At 47.8% G+C, this 14248-nt stretch overlaps 1 protein-coding gene across 2 annotated transcripts in view; it reads right to left on the bottom strand.

Annotated features, from left to right (window-relative positions):
* SLC7A1 (solute carrier family 7 member 1) overlaps positions 1-14034 on the bottom strand; it is a 46819-nt gene extending 32785 nt beyond the window's left edge. The window contains exon 1 of one of the 2 annotated variants that reach the window (XM_055801941.1): positions 13937-14034. The gene's annotated coding sequence lies outside the window, so the exon portion shown is untranslated. Of the gene's footprint in view, positions 1-13432; positions 13753-13936 lie in introns of those variants that run through there. The other variant, XM_055801940.1, reaches the window with a different exon arrangement.
* Positions 14035-14248: the final 214 nt, after the last annotated feature.

Here is a 14248-nt window from a genome sequence, read left to right as displayed (position 1 = left end):
TGTAAGGGACATTTCCAAGGCAGCATCTCCAGCACTTCTCCAGGCATCTCGCAGCCCTGGAGAATTTCTTCCATTGGAAAAGGAGCGGTGAGGTACTCTGTCTAATCTGCATGCCACCCACTTGCCAGCCATCAGTTACTAAGTGGGGAACACAAAGTCCCATTGAACATGAAGATGCTGGTGCTCCAGCACTGCCTCAGGAGAATGGCAGGGTGCTGCAGCTCATTTAACTGCTTTCCATACTGTCACAGCTGCTGGCTGTACCAACAACAGAAGTTTCTCATCCCAGGACAACTCCTGAGATGGAAAAGACTGTCTTTTTCCCCAAATCCAGACAAGAAGTCTCAACTTCCCCAAAAATTTAAAGCAGGCAAACTTAAATGTTTTGCCTCATTATCTGCAGAAAACTCTATGTGGGTTATTTGTCATGATACACGAAACCCATTTTGAAACAATTAGTGATTTTTGACCAAAATAGAGAGGTTCCTGCTCTGAAAGTCCTGAGGGGAATGCTTCAACCTCCCAGAATTCAAGCTTCAAAAAACTCCAAAATGGAAGCCCAGTGGTGCCCATTCTTCTCCACAAAGCTTCAGCTGTGATTAACACCAAGCATGGCACACACTAAGCCATACAACACGTGGAAATTTGGATAGACGTTAATTCCCCTTTTTGGCTACTGCAGAAACACACAACTTAATCGGCTTAATTTGCAGTGGGGAATTTGATAAGACAACCACTTTCCAACTGCAGGCACAATGCAAGGCTAGAACAGGATGTAAGATCAGAGTCTCCCCCACCCAAATGTTACAAGAACAAGAGAGAAAAATACCTGTTAGAACAGAGACTGGATATAACACATGCCTCAAAGCAGGGACGACTCAGGTGCAGTCAGACAGCACATTTGTTTTGGTAGGGTTAAACTATGAAATCAGATCTTCCTCTCCTCAAGCTACCTGCATTGTCCCTGTAGCTGTACCACAATAACCATCTGGGGAATCACTTTGCAAGCAGCATCACTGAAACAAACCCAGTGCTGTGCCTACAACTGACCAGATGGCAAGCCACTACAGACAGCAGCTGAGACAAGAGAGCGATGGGCCACTTTCCAGGATGGATTCCCACCTGAGAAGTACCATCCAGTGAAAGTGAGGATCCTCTGGCACCTCAAAACAGCACCCAGCTCTTTGGAGGAGGACAGTATCAAATTTGCCACCCACAGCTCCTCAGGAATCAAAAAGTTAAGGAGATGTCTTCCTGCCTAGCTGATAAAGGGCATCGCACCTCTCTCATTACATGAATCGTTGTTTTCTGATGAGAAAGGATCTAATTGTAAAGTCTCCTACCAGCTCTAGTACAGTCTCCTCAAACAGTTCCTCAGCATAGCTTCAGATCACATTTTGCAAGAAAATTACTCTATTTAACTCCCTCCATTTTTCATAAAACCTGATCAGCGGATCTCCGCTGATATTGAGATTTCCCAAATGAAAGCCTGAAACAGACTGCAAGGGATCTACTCAAAGCAACACATAGCCCATAATCTGCCAGGGACTCAGCCTTGGCATCAAGCAAAAAATAAAGTAAGTGTTCTGGTAAACATTATTTAGTAAGTGAGTTTCTGTCTTTCTAAAGCCAGATAAGGTAAAGACAAAGCTTTGCTTAGCCAAAATGCTGGGCCATGCCATTTAGCAAGCTCCAGTCATGGTCATTGGACAACAGTCCTTGGAAAAAATGTGGGAAACATCCCTTAAGTGATAAGGAAGCAAATCAGACCAAGACAGAAGTTGTTTATTATTAAAACAGTATTGGGAAAACAAACAACAAATAAGAGCCCCAACCTTCATGCAGAACAACAGCTGCCATCCTGCACAGATGTAGGATGCACCCAATGAGCCAGACAGAAGGAAGGACAAAACTCCCTGAACACCATCATTTCACCAGGAGGAAGGGCACAGCTGAGTGGGGATTTTCAGCTGTGAACAACAGGCAGATCAAAGTGCATATAAGCCAGTGGATATTGGTACAAGCCTGAGCAGCAGAGAGCAGGTGGAGGTCAGCAGGTAGCTTGTGGTGAGCAGTGGCAGCTCCAGCTGGTGGCAGGGTCACGTGGCAGCAGCAGACCCTCGTCACCCCTGCCCAGCAGCCTGGAGCATCCCCCCCAAGCAACATGCCGGACCATGGACCAGGGTTTGGCCAGCCCTGTGGACCAGCACATCTGTACATCAGTTATTTCTCCAACAGGCACAGTCCCAGCACTGGTGCATGGCTTATCACCATGCTGCTGTCCCAGTTAAAAACTTCCTCCATTACGAGAACAGGTACTGACCCGAAGCAAAGGAACCCTTTACCAGGAAAGCAGTAAGTGTTTCTGTGCAAGAGGTGGAAGTGTTTGAAGAGCGGTTGTAGAGGAAATCCTCTAACAAACTTTGGAGGAATTGCCCACACAAGGGAGAGCTCAGCCCGCACTGGACACTCACTTCTTCAGGAAGGAAGGGGAGCAGAAATTGCATGTGCCCAAGTCTCAGGGCTCCCTGTGCCTTACATCAAGATGACTATAGGCTTCTGAGAAAGGTTTTGCTATCCTTGCATAACTGCATCTGCAAATTAAGTGTTCAAGGCCAGGCTGGATAGGGTTTTGAGCAATGTCATCTAGTGAAAGATACCCCTGTCCATGGCAGGGGGGTTGGACTAGACGAGCTTTAAGGTCCCTTCTGACCCATAACATTCTAGGATTCTATGAAACAAAATATGCTGTATCACTCCTTTGGACTTACACAATCAAAATAAAGTCATTAGAAAGGAATTAGAAAAATGTTTTTATTAATCCAGGAGTTTTTCCACTGATTTGGAGGCCATTCGCAAGGGCTTGCCCCGTGCAGCCCTCTGAGTCAGACCTGACAGCCCTGCACCGATGGTTGTTGGATAGTGGCTCAACACAGAAGAAGAATTACAAAAATCTTCCCTTTTCTGAAGAAACTGAAGTTAATTTCTCATTAAGCAAGCCAGCTGCATTCAAAAATATTTTAGAACCTTCTGAGAGCACTTTCATGAGTGCAGACCTAACATTAAAGCTTTCTGCAAACATGATTTACACCATGCCAAAGAGAAGCCTAATGTGAAAGGAGCATTTTTAAAGTGTTCACTTTTAGACTCTGTATTCCCACATTCCAGCCATAATTCAAGGGCTGGGAAGGGATAAGCTACTTCCAAGCCCCACATGTTCATCATCGCAGGCAGAAACAAGCACTTCACACTCCCTTCAGCTGGTGTGTGCAGCCACACACCCTCCTGCAGCTGAGATGCTGTGTGTCTGCAGTTTCAGGGGTGGCTCTTGGCAGCTGCCTAGTGGACAAGTAATTCCCACTGGAGAGCTCTTCAGGAAGACCTTTGCCTGAGAGACAGTGCCCTGACACACACACACACTGGATTAAAAGCAGTAACCGAATGCTACCGTCTGATCAAGCCAGTACTGCCCTTTCAGCAGACTTACCCCAGGGTCATTCAGTGCCGAAGGAGCTAACAGCACGTGACTGGGAGGGTCTGCTGATGCGCTAGCTTCCTGGGAACAGCGCGAGGAGCAGAGCACAGGAGGAAGCCCTAACTGAGACTGTCTGGGCAGTGGGAGATGCTGAGCACCAACGGTGTGGCTACACTTCCAGTGTAACCAGAATATGGCAACGTCTCAACTCCCTGATGGTTAATGACACCCCCTCCACTGCCAGTCCATGACACATGCCTCACCAGGGACTGTTATTTTGGGATGGAAATTGGGCTGGGCAGGGCAGCCATGGAGCCCAGCCGCCAGGACCACAGGATATGTCCACGTCAGTGTAGTCTAGACAGACACCCACAGCAAAAGGGGAGCTGAGGATGGTGCAAAGAGGTGGAGCAGAGGAGGTAAAGCATGGCGCTGTATGAAGAAGAAAGAGAGGGGAGGTGATAAAAAGCCACCTGCCACCCCCACATTTGAGGGGGGGGTATAACCCCCGCCTCCAGCAGTGCAACCAGCATGCACAGAAGTGATGGATGTGACAACTCACCTCCTGGCCTGTGAGGAAGCACCACACCTTTGGCCATCCCTCACCATGGCAAGGCAGTGGGCACACACTTCTCACCTGAGATCAAACCAACCCAGCCACGACTGCCCACCTTGGCTCTCCCAGCCGAGCCAGCATCACTGCCCGTGCTGCCCTCAGGCTTGCAACAAGCTGCTCACATTGCATCATCTTCACACCTTCCTCCACTTCCCAGGCAGCTGCCCTCTGCAATATTCCCAACGATTGTAAGCAGAGAGGGCAGCTAAAAATGGACTAGTATTTAGGAATAGCAGCGATGCAGAGTCTGGTCTTTTTGGCAAGCACCACAAGTGGTTTCCATGGCAGCTTCACCCACACACTTGCCCGCTTGCTATTAGAACTTCACACTGCACGTCACCCACTTTCACTTCAGTTTTTGACCCAGTCCTGCCCAGCTCTGCAGTTCTTCAGTCTACACTACCAGAGCTAGTAAAAATCTCTTATTCAAAAGGACAGGAGCACTCAACTGAAAAAAAAAGTATACAAAATGGGATTACTAGTCTGACTGTTGGAAAAAAATTAAGTCTCAGAAGCGTTGTGTAAATAATCCCACAAGCTGTCACTGTAAAGACTGCAGCTCTTAAGTGTTGATGGATTTACAAAGTGCCTCTGAAAATTGCAACCATTTTAGGCATTTAAGCCTAAAATAAGTAGAGAGCATGGCAAATGATACAAGCATGATGTTTGACCAGTCTGACGTTGGGGTAACCCGCCACTCCTGTTTTCACACAGAGATATCAGAGTCCAGCTTTGATATATTCAACCCAAGTCAGTCTTATCAGAAACTAGGTACACTGATGCAGAACTACATTTCACAGCAAGGTAGGTGTGGAGTGTGTTTGCTTTGGATAAACACTCTTTTTTTAGCCACAAGCTCACCGTTCAGCTCTCCCCAGCTCCCTGAGAGGAAAGCTGTTGTCTAAGGGGAGTTTTGCTACCATCTAACCCTAACGTTCAAGGCTGCTGATGGGGAGGGGCTGGGAATAGAGAAAAAAAAAAAAAAATCATGTCCAAGCACAGCCTGCTTCATCTTTATCTCAGACCCTTTCTCAAAGTACAACCAAAAGGCTTCTCACTCCTGCCTGGGATCAAATCAAGAGTTGCTAAAGTTTGTTTGGGTCTTGTCCACCCCCCCCCACCCACTCAAAAAAAAAACCCCACCCCACAAAACAAAACAAAGATGACACCCACCAGCCAAACCAGGAGCTAGACCACAAGCTGCATCCACGTCTCAGTGCTGAGAATGCCATGCAGAGGGAACCCCCACACCCCCTCAATGTGGAGGTTCCACACCGGCCAGCCCAAAAAGGGATTTTGGCAGAAAGCTTGTAACTGTCACTAAGGGACCTGTCAGCTGGAGGAGCAGGGAGAGCAGGGACAATGCAGAGATATCAGCATTTAAGAAATGCAAAAAGTTGGCAGGTTTGGCCTCAGCCCAGCCATGAGGCCACCGCAAAATACAGCGTGGACTCAGCCCCCCTGTTTTGCACAAGGGGAGGCATTACCTTGTAGCCAGCCTTACAGTTTATTTTGCTGTCTGTGCGGCAGAAAGCCAGCCCTCGTAACCCACATCTCTCCGTGAACAGAATTTGTTCTGGCTCCCTCAGAAGCACAGGTCAACTTACACAAGAGATTAACTCCCATGAATAAAAAGTATATGGCAAATCTTTTTTTTGTTTTTGCTCAAACCCATCAGCCTAGTAGTTGTCAAATTTGTAGGCTAAAATCTTACTCTGATTTCTAATTTTATTGGAATTATCACCTGTACCTCTTTGCCCCTCATCAGAAGCCTGGTTTGCCTCAAAACCTGCACCCAGAACCCAGCAACAGAGGTCAGTGAAGGTGCCCAGCACATAGTCCCGTCAAGGGCAGTTATACTGCTATCCTTAAAAACAACTGCATCCCCATCAGCAGAAGTACAGTGTTTGGAGTAAATATGCACTTTTTATCGGGAGAAAAATGACTGGTATCACCCAGTGTACTAATACCTTTTCAAAACCTTACTATATTTTTCTACATCATTCTGGCATCAAAGGAAATCTCTCTTAACTATATTTACAGGGCTGGGAAGGTACACAGAGAGACCCAAATACAACAGTCTCCAGAGAGATGTTGCATTATACATGTCAACATACATCTCTGAGCACGTACAGTGCCATCTCTCCCCATGTCACTTATCTAGAACAAGAAACTTTGAAGTATAATAAGCTCTGCTGCTGCTAGGCTCTTTTAAGTGACAGCAGGAAGGAAACAAGCTACTGACTGTAAATACTCTGCTTAGCTCCACTGTACTGGGACTTGGAAAAAAAATTAATGGTTTTAAAGCAAAATAACCGAAACAAATGATAATTAGCATTTTCCCCCAAGGGTCTGAACAGCAGCATGAAAAGTGAAGAGCTGCCCTTGTACTTTTGATGGTGCCCTGCACCATGCTGTTCTGCTCTCCAGGTATTTCCTTCGAAGGGAAAAGCAGGTTCAAAAGTACTCTAACATCTGTGATGCTTTATCTGGAGCGGCCAAAGCACAACAGCGTGGCTTCATCACTTACACAAGTTTCCTTGGGGGACATCCTTGTATTTTTTCACATACCAAACACATCAGGAGGGGTAGGATTCATTTTGACTAGCTTTTGCCAACTCCAAAGCAGACATTTGGGCTTGGGGTATCATCTCACTCCCCTCTGTAACCAACAGGCAAAGACAGGCACCTCGAGGTATAAATTTATCCCTTTGGAGGAGATACAGGAGGAATGGCCCTCCAGAGACACCTGCCTTCCCCAGCTACTGCAGGGCTCCAGCAGACTTCTATGAAAACTCCACCAGACAGCTCAAGACAGAAAACAGACTAAACCTAGAGCCAGCAGAAGCAAAAACACCTTAATATTTTTATCTATTAACTGTTCACAGAAGACAGATCCAAGACATGCAAGTCTAGTGATATCTGGGGCTTTAGCAATTCAGAAACCCACTTGCCTCACAAGAGCAATGACTCATCCTTACTCTTGCATTCCTCAAAAATGAGACTGACTGTTTCCTGGACAAACCTTTGGATTTCAGGAGTGACCAACCATTGATCCTAGCACCTCCAGAGCAAAGCATAAAAACATTTTGCTTCTGCTCTTCTCCAGTTACTTCACTGTTATGCTTTTCACTGTACTGCTTGTGTTGGTACCTTTCCTGAACTTAAAAGATGCTAGAGGCCAAACTCCCACTCTAGTCTCACAGAAGTTCTCATTTCCAAAATCCCAACAAACACCTATTGTTTTTCTCCTCCAAGATGTGGCACCTCCACATTAATCCATCATTCAGCTGCTGACTTCTGGGTGTTACACTTCAGTCCTGCTGTGGGTGCCAGAACATTTTGCTCCTTTCTTCCAGCAGACTGCACAGGCAGAAAGGACCTGCTTAATGCATCTGTAGTCAGCATGAGCAGATATGTAACAGTACGGCACCCTTGCGCTTCAAACCTGTTATCAGGCAAATTCAGGTAGTGATTGAAAGACAGACTTTTAAATACCTGTTTTGATCACTACTTCTCTATACAGCACCCATCTGTCTTTATTCAATGGGTTGCTAAAACAGTGCTGGACAAGTTAGTCAGGTCCTCAACTACATCACATTTTTTCCTGTGGTGACAATTATATTATACATTCATCATCACTATCTTTTAGCAGCTACATGATTGATACTGCAAATAATTTGTGAAAAACCTTCTGTTTCTGCTCTAGGTAACGCGAAAAAGAGTTGATTTTGCTGTATTTTTCTTAATCGCCTGCTCCCAGCTTTCAGAAGATACAAGCACACAAACCAATCTGATGCACTGACTGTCACTGCAAAGTGAGACAAATAAAAATCTTCACAACACATGTTACAGGTCATAGTGTTTTGTGAACTTCTTGGAAGGAAAGCCCACCAACAATAGCACAGCATGCAGCATCATTCTTTGCTTGGGAATTATCTCATATGGGTCATCAAACAGCTGTCACACTGTGTGCAACACCAAGTGGAATTTAATCAGCAACCCAAGGATGAAAGACTATATTCTGCTTACCTAAGCCAACTAACCCCCTCAGGAATATTTTCTAAAGGTACATCACATTATTTACATTGCTAGCTGACACTGCTTTGCAAGAGAGTCATTTCAACAAAATAAACTAGTTCTACAAATTCAACAATGCAGTTTTCCCAACTAGCTTATTTTAAGGATCTTTTACTCAACAAAAGCAAGCTCTCCTTCAGGTTAAGGAAACAGTTCATTTGTCAAATCACAGTGATTTCTTTTACAGTGAATTTACTCCTGCCATGTACACATGTGAATAAACCTCCCATATCAGCATCCCTGAATTAAACTACTACTAGCATTACCAGTCACAGAAGGGCCTTCTGTTTGCCTGCTATACACAGAGTCACAACACCTTCCAACCTTACTGCAGAGGCAGTCTGGGAAAGGAGATCCTTGGAAGCAGCCCTGATCTCAGCAAAAATTAAAAGGTGATTTTGTAGGGTATTTCTTTTATAATGGAAAGTGGCACTTAACCATACCCCACAAATACCCCACAGTCAAAGCAAACTCACTTTTGGGTTAATCAAACCACTGAATCAACGTGGTCCACTGCAGACATACAGAGAGGCACTGTATCAGCATAGCTGCTGGTTTTCTTATGGCTCCAAGTGCACCAGCTGCTGAGGTCAATGTCCCCAGATGCTTGGTACCACCACTGCCTTCTGCCTCCCAGACATCATCATCCTCTCTGCTCCGTGCACTGAGCAATCTGTGCAGCATCCCAAATGACTCAAAACACTGCTAACTCAAGTTAAATATTTTCTAGAGACACAGCATACTATTTACTTTGCTAGATGAAACTTTAAAGACATAACTGAGCTGCTAACTTGAGTCAGCAAAAACCTACCACTGAAGCAGCCTGTCCCAGCCTCATATGGGTTGAGACAAGTCAGAGGAAAGCTCTCTCAAGACAAAGAGCTCTCATCAGCCAGAAAACTGAAGCAGCAATTACCTTTGCAACTGGGATGCCAGCAAGCAGCCACCAGCAGCAGACTTCTCAGCACGCACAACTGCAGCTGGAGATGATGTGCATCTACCCTACAACTCAGCTCTTCTCACCTTTATTAAAATACCTGGCAACATAAGACAGTCAGGCTCACACACGGCCAGGAATAATATGGGTCACAGCACACACTACTATTTGTTTTGAGAACACCCTCCCATTTAATAGAACAGGTTCCAGGAATAAATAAATGACCTGGTACGGGGGATTTTAACAGTCTGCCTAAATCAGTACCAGGGACAAACGCTAGTTAAATAAAAAGTTCATTGTTCAATTTTATATTTAACTCCAGAGTGACTCATAATAAACTTTCAGAAGTGCATGACTGTCAAATAGCCACTAACATTTGAGAAAAGCATAGCTCACTCAGTAAGTAAGGATAGTAATTAACTGCAACTCCTCAAAAACAGTATACCAAGTAAAATCTTCATTCCTGTAATTTAAAAATCAAATGAGCCAGGAAGGTCTACCAGGAAAAACAGAAAACAAGGATGTGGAAAATAATGAGGCAGAAGTGAACTGCAAAATCTGTATAGCTCAGAAAAGACAGCTGAGCTATTTCTCTGGAGGTCTGGTGAAAGGGAACCCGAGTTATTACTCATCTCAGAAAAAGGCAGGAGAAAGAGGTGTAAGAAAATATGAAGCTAAATACTACCGTTAAGTAGAGAGCAATAAAATTAGTATTTTAGTAAATACAGCAATCACGTGGATTCCTCAGAAAAGAGGTCAAGACACAGCATGGGAGGCACTAAGGAACAGGTAAGATTAACAGGAAAATGTAATGAGGGATCCTGCTCAGCAAAGAAGCTGATAGCAGGATTTTTTCCTATAGCAGTTACTGCAACTCATGAGCACATAAAAACTGCACCTCTGTGAAATAATGTTTTCTGAACTGTTTTTCACTTTGAGGGGGGGTAAGCACCCCAGAAACTAACAAATGTACCTGGAACTAAAGATTTCACAGTATTTTATTTTGGAAACTCTGAAACAAGGTACTTCTGTACCAGATACCATTCACGGGATTTATGACCCACCACCTTGGTGGTCTCCTGCAGAGTCAGGGACCCTGGCAAGGGCATTAGCTGCTGACCCACTATCAATGGAAAGCAGCTCCAGCCAGTGCTGCCAGGTCAAGTGGGGTCCCTAGGTTTCTACAAACCATAGCAGGAAAGTGGAAGCCCCAGCTCCTGATCCCCGACACCCCCAAACCACCCAGGAACCACAGGCATTCGTCACGAAAGCTGCAGCTGGTGGGCCTACCATAGGGAAGGTGATAGCCCCCTTGTTTTGTTTGACCAATAGATTCAGCTATGCCTTTTCCTCTACACCCACCCTTTTTTTTTTTTGTAGGTTTCAGTAGCCAGTGACATTGCTAAAAAGGCATTAAGGATGGAGTTCTCAAAAAACAGCAAAAAACCCACCCGTAGTGCAAATAGTCACAACTCTTCTCAAAGTCACTGTGGAATCACAGAACCTCACAAGTTCATAGAGTTAAACACTTAGACATTTATAGTGCAGACTTTTACATCTGAGCTAATCTCCCAATGCATCCTTTTATAGTCAGTGGAAAACAGCTTTCGGGTCACAACTCATCTGCTTTAGCATATTGGGTTGAGATGAATCACATCCCAGCAATGTCCAACCCTCCCCTGGCTGACTATAACAGGAGCTGGGACTGAGCCTGCATGTAGAGGACTACATTTGGCCCGATGAACGCTACCTTCAGCATGTGACACATTTGCAAGGATTTTGGCCCTAGGGTAACAAAGGATGAGGACCTAACAGGTAACAGAAAAAACCTAGGAGACAATCAAACACATTGACATAGACAGCAGAGAAGATCCACCCTGGGTTACTAACTCTGGGTCAGTATTGACTGGAGATGACCACAACCAACCCTGCCCAGAACCATTGAACTAGTTCTCTACACTGCCCAGCCTCCTGATTCTGCTGGTCAATGCCACTAGTTTCTCTGCATACTTGGTTAAGTCAGCAGGACTTCTTAGCTCATCCTCCAGGAGAGGCAAAGGGGCTCCGCCACATCCCCATTTCCCTTTTGGCACCGCAGGGTCTCAGTCAACAAACCTCACCGGGATCAAGCCAGCACCCACCAGGCACATCTGTAGCCAAAGATCACCCTCTGTTCATCCTGCCCTGCTCCACAATGATGCTTTTAGCATCAGATACAGGCCAAGAGAAAAGAACTGAAGTAATCACTTTGTTTTCTAGTCTCTGAAAGCCGGGCTATCACTGGAAGTGACATTCCTGAAAGGCCACTGAAGTCTCCTTAACCTGTTATGGTGGATCAGGTTGAGGAACTTGATAGATCAATGTTGAACAACAAGTAGTAGAGGCAGGAATTGCAATGAGAGCCCTGCCCTCCTTCACCTGAACCACATTTCTCAGTGTCTTCCTTCCCATCTGAGGCTAAACAACCACCACCACCACACCTTTGTGCCCTCTCTCTTCCACAGACCAGATCATCAAGTGTGCTCAACGCCAGCTAGACTGGCGCACATCAACCCTCACTTGTGCTGTCACACAACCTCAAGCAGAGACACAGACCTCAGTCACAACACCATACACTGATGAGCCCTACCTGAAACCTGCCAGTAGACTACACAGAAAAAAAGAGGGGGTGGGGGGGTGGAAAGGAAGAGAGAATTACAAAGGTTTCAACAAAAACACAAGTCTGAGCTGGTTACTCTGATAACTGGTTAGATTAAACAGAAGAGGGAACTCGTAGCTCTTTAAGCTAACGGCTCCTGTATAGCAAAACCTCTCTCTCTCTCTCCACGTGAAGTCAAGAGCATACTGTGTATTGTGCAATCACGTCTCACCCAGTCACAACTGAACTGCTTGAATTAGAAGCCTAGCTGGCCTCAGTTTCCACTACTGGCCACCCAAAACAAGGAGTGCCTTCTGAACACATCTCACTGATAAGCACAAGGCCTACAAGCAGCAAGGCTCTAAACTTTACACATCCCAGCAAACTGGCATAAATTGGGGACTAAACACCCAATAGTTCTCATGCTCAGGAAATGGGTTTATTTCAAAGCTAATCTGACTACCTAAAGCATGCACGCGGTGGAAGTCTGTCAAGGTCAAAACGCAACATACTCGAAATACCTGAAAATAACTTTTGGGAACTGTAGTAATCAATGAGCTTGCTCCTTTGTGCCAGGGCTGGCACTTGCAGCTATGCAGCTGGTGCAATTACACAGTCCCTCCCCTTAAGTTGACTTAAGTTGCTGAAGGAAATAGCAGTCTACAGAGTACCTGACCTAAGTTGATGCCTGTTCTCTCCAAGTGTTCATTGACTTTGCCTCCGATTTGGAGGCTGCAGAGCCAGCCAAGCATCACCGAGTGAGTAGCTTTAAGAGGCAGCAGAGCTGTCCCACTGCAGAGGGTCCCAGGCGATACCTATATGCATGATCACATCTTCCCCACTTGCGCCCACGGCTTAGCGCAGCCCACAGAGGTGGGCTGAGGGAGGCAGGGTGTCTGTCCACTGGTCTGCCTGATGTTGGACATCACAAGGTTGTTGCTCACATGCAAAGCTAAGGGCTGTAAATGGTCACATGTGCCACAAACAGGTGGCGAAGCCACTCAGCTGAGAGTCAGTTAATTCATAAAGCTGCAGCACCATGACCACCTCGGCCGGATCTGCAGCCTGTTAACTCTTTAGAGCTGCAACTGCCTTTTTACCCGAAGTCTGTACAGCACCTACAAAGACTACATATGCCCTGCTCCAAAACTAAGGCTTCTGGCAGCTGACAACACAACTCACCAGCATTTCTTTACACAGTCCCAGTCTTTCCGTTTGGCCTTAGCTATTTATAAAACCTCTCTTGAGGTTTTTACTGGGTGCCCCTCCCCTCCGCCCTGTCTGCCACAAACATTCGCACATACATATGCAGAAAAGAAGAAATCCATCTGTTAGTCAGGCCAGCTGCCTCCCCGATACTGACAGACAACATGGAAACAAGTCCCCGTCACAGGTTCACAACAGCAGGCACCAGCAGCTTGCTGGGTACGGGGCTCACTGAAGCGCTGAGCTATACCTGCTGTTTCAGTAAATTCTCTGCATCTTTTGCCGTTTGAAAGAGAAAGCAAAGCACAATGCAACAGCTCAGGAGCTATCTTGGACACAAAAAGACCGTCGGGGAAAAAGCCCAGCGTCTCTCCTTGACACCTGGGCCTTCACCTCCCAGCAAAGCATGCTCTCTATGGCGCCGCTCGCATTGCAAAGCAAAGATAACAGAGAGAACGGGTTAGCTAGAAACACGCATACAGTTATGAGTTTCCCAACTCCGTCCTGGCTCGCTGCTCACTCCAGAAGCGGCAGAGCGTGGCTGGCGGGGCAGTGCCCACCCCCGCCGGCGCAGGGGCACACGCTAAGGCAGCGCCCGGCCGCTCATGATGGCAGGTCCCGTACTCGCACCAAGCAAAGGCCCTTCCCGCCGGGCGGGCGGGCTGTCCCCGCGTGTCGGGGTTCCCACCCTCGGCAGGGGGGCAGGGGTACGGCCCCACCAGCACGAGGCCGGGGGAGGGGGCGGCACACGGCTCCCGCGGCGCTCAGGGAGGAACCTGCCGGGGACCGCGGCCGCGCCGCCTGCATCAGAAAAATGGAGGCGGCCGTTTTGGCGGGAGGGGAGCCCGGCCGGGCCTCCGCGCCGCCCCATGCAAATCGGGCGCCCCGCGCGGGGCGGCGGCGGCAGCAGCCACCGCCACCACCCACCCGACCCCGGCCCGCCGCCGGGCGGCCCCGCGCCCGCACTCGCCTGCGCGCACTCACCCGCGCCGCGGGGCAGCCCGGCGCCGGCGGGCTCAGGCGGGAGGGCCACGGTAGCCCCGCGCACCCGCCGCCGCTTTACACCTCCGGCGCGGGCCCCCGGCCCCGCCCCCCCGCGCCAATGAATGAAGAGCGGGGAGGCGGGCGGGGCCCCGCGCCGGCGCCCTTCCGGCCACGCGGGGCTGGGCTGGGCTGGGCTGGGCTGGGCTGGGCTGGGCTGGGCTGTGCGGGGCGGCCCGAGCGGAGGCCGGCAGCCCCGGGGGGCTAGCGCATCCGCCGCGGGGCTAGCGCATCCCCCGTAGGAGCCGGGGAGCA

This window comes from Falco peregrinus, chromosome 4 (genome assembly GCF_023634155.1).
Source record: "Falco peregrinus isolate bFalPer1 chromosome 4, bFalPer1.pri, whole genome shotgun sequence".
In the NCBI taxonomy this organism is placed as follows: Eukaryota; Metazoa; Chordata; class Aves; order Falconiformes; family Falconidae; genus Falco; species Falco peregrinus.
This window is presented reverse-complemented; position numbering and strand designations above follow the sequence as displayed.